This window comes from Limanda limanda, chromosome 17 (assembly GCF_963576545.1).
Source record: "Limanda limanda chromosome 17, fLimLim1.1, whole genome shotgun sequence".
Taxonomy (NCBI): Eukaryota; Metazoa; Chordata; class Actinopteri; order Pleuronectiformes; family Pleuronectidae; genus Limanda; species Limanda limanda.
The window spans coordinates 10,998,691-11,004,690 of NC_083652.1; the positions used below are offsets into that span (position 1 = coordinate 10,998,691).

Consider the following 6,000-nt stretch of genomic DNA (forward strand, 5'->3'; position numbering starts at 1 on the left):
CAATGACAATCTGGATCCAGTAGATTTAAACATGGTTGGGGTATTTTTTCAACCAGTGTATGTTAACAAATATGGCTAGAAACCTGTAACTATCATCAATGCGTAGATGAGAAACGCAATGAGGCCTTAGCTATTGGATTTGGTTTAATTTAAGGTTAATTATTTGACATTTCACATAAAGAGTAGGTTGAAAGAGGTGGTTCACTTTTGATTGTTTTGTAGGACAAATTGCTTGCGGTAAAGTTTATTTCCTACTTTCTTAACTAAATAAACAAAGTCAGCGCTCTGAGGCGAGGGACATTTTCGCTGCAGAGAAAGAAACGACACAGCAGATCCAATGAAAACAGGAAACTCACGGCCTGTGGCTGATGTCCTATTTTAAAGTCCCCCCCTCTGTTATAATTGTTCCCTTTCACTCTCCTCTTCATAACCAGGCAAACTCATGCTATTTGCATAACTGTTCAGACCTGCTCTTCACCCCCTGCCACTGGCCTACTTCCACTCTGTCAGCCTAATGCTTCCCAGCACTGTCTCTTTGTGCTGTCTCTCATTGTTGTGGGAACTTGAAATGACTGATACATTAAATTGGGAGGACTCCAGTCTAGTCTGGTCTTTACAGCCTCACTGCTGTGTCTCCAAACGGAGGAGAAAAATACACTGAGTAATCAATGATGGGGGACAATGGCACCGTTTCCTTAATTGTTGTCTCCTTTCTCAGCAGTGTGACAGGGAGGGCTCTCTGTTGTGGAACATGAAGAGGTGCCGAGATATGATCCGTGTGTGTATTATGGTGGAAGAATAGGGCTGTGGGATCTGATACTGTGAAAATGACAGAGCGGCCTGATGTGTCAGACTCTCACGGGACGGACGGCAGAGAGGAGCTGCAGCCAGCGAGGCTCTGGTGGGAAACTGCCGAGGTCACACTCAGGCAGTGCGATGTGGGTGTTACAGCGTGTGATTTTTCTCTTTTTTTCCCAGAAGGATATCGGTGGAAGGCTGATCGTGCCTGTAATGGGAAAAAAGACGTCATGGTTTATCAAAATATTGACGCTTTTGAAGGTTACCTGTGATGTGTGGGGGTATAGCTCAGTGGTAGAGCATTTGACTGCAGATCAAGAGGTCTCTGGTTCAATTCCGGATGCCCCCTTAACTTATGAAGCTGTCAAATATTTATAAAGTCCTAGTTTACAACCATCTAAATGTAGCTATTTTAGCCATCATTTATATTTGATAAGGTCAAATAAGAATTTTTTTGTCTCATAGATTTGACTTTCTTTCTCCGGACGTAGACATTTTAATGCAAAGTTTTCACTGATCAATGAGCAAAAACGGCTTGAGTTAAATTAAGGAATACGTATTAATGACCTGAAATACAGAAAGTTAAGCATCACCATGCATTGTCATAGTGGTGAGGCTTCTCTGTAACTAACAAGAGGGGATATAGCTCAGTGGTAGAGCATTTGACTGCAGATCAAGAGGTCTCCGGTTCAAATCTGGATGCCCCCTTTCTATCCTTTATGAGTAACTAAATTTACAGAGTCAACTTTATCTCACAACCAATAAAAATATATAATTGGCAGCACTGTCATGAATAATACACTCTGAAAACAACTGTGTTATGAAATGAATTCACATAACTGAAGGAAGTACTGATGTGCAATGAAAATACATTAGTACAGATTGAGGTTAAAACACATTTGCACTTAAAAAAATAATAGACAAGAAAATGTAGTCATTAAACATTTCTGTGCAGTTCATTTTTGTACAGTTCACCAGACAATTCCATGATTACTTTTCTATCCACTATGAATTACTGTAGTTGCTGCTGACTCATCCAGATATTTAGCTTTGAGAAATGGTCGAAAAATATAGATATAATAACTATTAGATTAGACTATTATTAGAATAGCACTGAAAAAATTCACATCGTTAAAGAAAGTGATGAACAAGCCAATACCACATCCTTCGTCCAAGATTCGTGGAGATTTGTCTGATAGTCTTTGGGTTATCTTGCAATGAACGTACCAACACACAAGGAGTAAAACATTTACAGAAATGACTTCCTGGATGGGAAGTTTATGAGCAAGACTCATTGAACAGTGGAGTGAAAGAAGAGAGGTGAAGTTCCCAATGATGCACAAAATTCCATATAAAAGGCAAACAGATGGAAAAACTAGTTAAAGCTGTAAAAATTTAAAACCCGCACCTTGGTTCTACAATTCTTGTCGAATAAAAGTTATTATTAATCCAAAATGACTGAAACAAGCTGCGGCGGAAAGACTGAAGTGAATTCTCCAAATGTTGATGTCATCTCCCATCTGGCAGAAATGAAACTACCACAAACATTCCCGACACAAAAGGATAGAAAATATCTCAGATTCTTTTGGCAAAGAGCTTTATCACAAATTCTCCTCAATGCGTCCCCACAGTACACATGCAACACTACATCTCATATGTTGCTATTTAAGATTTTAATGAATGTTTACTCTGCACCCAGAGGCTCATTACCAAGCAGAATGATTAATCGCCCTGCCTCAGTTCCACAGTCTACAGCATTTCAACCTTTGTTGTTTTTACAACTCGTGAGGATCTTTTAGTTCTTGTTTTTGTAATGCGGAGCGGTACAGTTCAGTCATGGTTTATTGTTTACCAAGAGTTGGCTCAGCAGGGAGTCGGGTGATGCACAGCAACACGAGAGGCCAGACGAATGACGGAGCCATGACAATGGAAAGCAGATGTGACTGTGGCAGATGTCTTAGCTACATTATTTTCTCCCATCTGAAAACAGTCAGAGACAATAGTTAATTCTGACTAATTGTAGAAGACACTGGTAATTGGTTGAACATACAGTGGTTAATGTGTGGGTTATAAATAATTTCCCCCCATTTCCATGTAAATGTTAAGAGGTTTTATTAGCCTCAAATTCTATGAGTGTTGTCCTTAAATCACTTACTTGACATATTGAGAGATTCACTCATTCGCTTTCTTGCAATGTCAGATGAGAAAATCAGCAACTTTCTCATGTCCGTATGAAGCTACCACCAACAATAGCCTAGCATGAGTTCTTGATGATTCCAGTCTAGAGTTAAGCTAACTAGCACTGCTAACATATAGACGCAGATGGCCAGAATGAAGAAGTTCTTCCCCAAAATGTTAAACTAAATTAGTTTAAAAACACAAACCTATCTTGCCTTAAATTTGCTCTGACACAATCTAGATGTTGCATCCTTTGGAGACCTATTAGACCGTAAAATCCGAACTTAAATAATGGTCTGGTTTACGAAGTATTTCCGATTTGCATCACGAGCTTGTCCCACCCTAACCATTCTGTCATTAGCTATTTGAGGAACTGCACCTATATAGCTCGGCAGCTTGCATAGTTAGCTTGTTAGCTCCGTCACCAGGACCCCCACTGGACCTTTTATCACATGGGAATGAAGGGATGCAATTGTAGGCTTTAATTGAAGAAGCCTTCGAAATGGTACAGCCTAGTCACACCATGACACCATCAGGCTTCAAAGGCTGTCTCCGAAGGACGCGGCCCCTGAATTTTGGCACAGATGTTGGACATTTTTCAGTGATTTTCCCAGATCTGAAAAGCTACTATTTATTTTCATGATCCGTTAATGCCATGATCCGTTAATGGCAATTAAAGACAGTGAAACATTAAATGATGTTAAATGATAGCAGGGGGATGCATATAGGACAAATTAACGGGCTAAGGCCAAGGGGTTACCACATGGCTTATATTCAACATACCACCTGTCAGAAAATCCTGCATCATTAGAGAGTCCACAAACACATATACACACAGTCACACACCTTCTCTCCAGACTGTCCAACCTGGCCAGCTGAGGGAATCCGTTCTGTGTGTTACTGGGATTAATTTCTGGCACCGATCCTGGCCCAGCTCCAGCCGGGGAACAAGAGCAGCTTCCATCCCACAGAGCAGCAGTTTATCCCCTGTGGTGGGTCCAACCAGGCTGATCCTCTCATATTAAATGGATTAGCAGAGTTCTTATTCTACTGTCAGGAGCTTGTGAAAAGAATAGGGATTTTGCATGTTGGCATAGTCTTCTGGCGACATTTCATAGTGTAAACTGGAAAATCGTGTGTGCTCCTACCTTGTTCACACCAGGACTTTGAAACTGAGCGAATCGAGGGTATATTTCTTTAAAGTATTTCTGTGCAGCGGTGCCAGAAACATGATTCTGTAGCTGCCCTCTGAGAGCATTAGCCCCTTTTAGCTCTTGTTGTATCCGTGGGAAACTCTAGCATTAGCACTGCTTACAAGCCTTATGATTTCCCACGGGAAACATGCATGACAGGAGCAGGTTGGGTTGGGATCCAAACGTTGCATGGCATGATTAGGATGGAGGAGATCAGGTTGCAGATATCAGGAAAACTCACATGAAGAGTGTGAGGTTGCACACTGACCGCATGCCAGTCTGCATTTATTCTCAGACACATCTAACTGGCGATTCCCTCTCCTTGTTTGATGTAAACCACGAGCATGAAAGTGATTAAATATCTATTCCACTTCTGGAAGACTGCACTTGAAAGACAGTTAGTGTTAGATCTCATGCCCTGCCGGTCTTTGAACAGACGGATGGCAGGTGCTCCTCCCTGCCTGCACTCTTCTCTTAATCTCCTTCAGAAGGCAGACGACCCCTCATCCTCACAGGCTTCCATACGGGCGCCACGCTAATCACTATGTTTAATTGAAGGCCGTCTGTGGCCATGCCCTCACACCGCAGACAGATGTGCTGAGATCAGGCTGGCTGACCATGTCCCTGTTCCAGAACCATTGTGTCGTCTATTTCTGGCCACCAGACAAAGCATGCATCTCCGTGGTGATGATGCAGAATCAGTCAGGAATATGTGTGGACAGAAATCCGTCTCAGTCTGGGATTAAGAGCAGTGCTTTTTGACTTTCTTATTTATTTCTTAGATTGCTAATGAGGAAACACTTGTCTTGCGTTGCAGTGTTGACAAGTAGAGCAGAGTCCTTATCTGAGAGTGGATGAGCCGTGAGAAATCTTTAAGAATTTTTACGGATTCAAATTTTAGAAATCTTTTTTATTTGATAAGGTCAAATTAGAATGTTTTTGTATCATAGCTTTGACTTTCTTGCTCCGAACATGGACATTTTATTGCAAAGTTTTCATTGATCATGCCCAAAAAGTTACATTGAGGAATACGTACTAATGATCTGAAATAAAGAAAGTTAACATGGAAACATTACATGATGTTAAATTATATGGCACCATGTATTGTCATATTCGTGAAGCTTCTCATAGTTGGTATGAGGGGGTATAGCTCAGTGGTAGAGCATTTGACTGCAGATCAAGAGGTCTCCGGTTCAAATCCGGATGCCCCCTTTATGAGTAACCAACATTTACAGAATTAACTACAACAGAAATATCATAAACAGAACTGTTTTAAAGAATACTCACTAAATGCCTCAAAATAACTGTTATGAGATTAATTGACTTAAAAGTGCAATGAATATAAATCAGTACAGATTGAGGTTAAAGACATTTGTGCTACAAACAAGAAACCTAATTTCCATACGTCCTACCTCTGACAGATCAGTGGTGAACTTGTGATCAAATTCTTACAGGCAAAGCTCATCGAAAAGTTCAACACATATATAGATCCAATTGTGTGATTTCTTTATATGTGCATGTGCATTGATGTGAGTTTGTCTTTTGGGTTTGGGCTCTGTATTTAGCTTATCTCTTTTAAAACACACGGACATAGACACTCACACACACTAGGTTAGAGTCAGTCAAAGGATGTTTCGGATAGTTGTGGTCATGTGATCTACAGTAAGGACCCCGTCGATCCCCATCACCCCCATCCCGGCTCAGCTGGACTCACCCCAGTCCTTCCACTGTGGCCTGCCTCAGCGAGGCCACACCCACTCACTGGCCCTTTCCCACAACCTCCAGGCACCTTGGAGGAAGTCAGCCATGCATAACTCTGCTCCTTAATCAA

General features: G+C 41.3%; 3 non-coding genes across 3 annotated transcripts; all 3 read left to right on the forward strand.

The window, feature by feature from the left end:
- The first annotated feature begins 1,075 nt into the window (after positions 1-1,075).
- trnac-gca (transfer RNA cysteine (anticodon GCA)) lies at positions 1,076-1,147 on the forward strand. The gene has a single exon. It is a non-coding gene; the product is annotated as a tRNA-Cys (tRNA).
- A 287-nt stretch (positions 1,148-1,434) lies between these two features.
- On the forward strand, positions 1,435-1,506 carry trnac-gca (transfer RNA cysteine (anticodon GCA)). Its single transcript has one exon. It is a non-coding gene; the product is annotated as a tRNA-Cys (tRNA).
- A 3,803-nt stretch (positions 1,507-5,309) lies between these two features.
- Positions 5,310-5,381, forward strand: trnac-gca (transfer RNA cysteine (anticodon GCA)). Its single transcript has one exon. It is a non-coding gene; the product is annotated as a tRNA-Cys (tRNA).
- Positions 5,382-6,000: the final 619 nt, after the last annotated feature.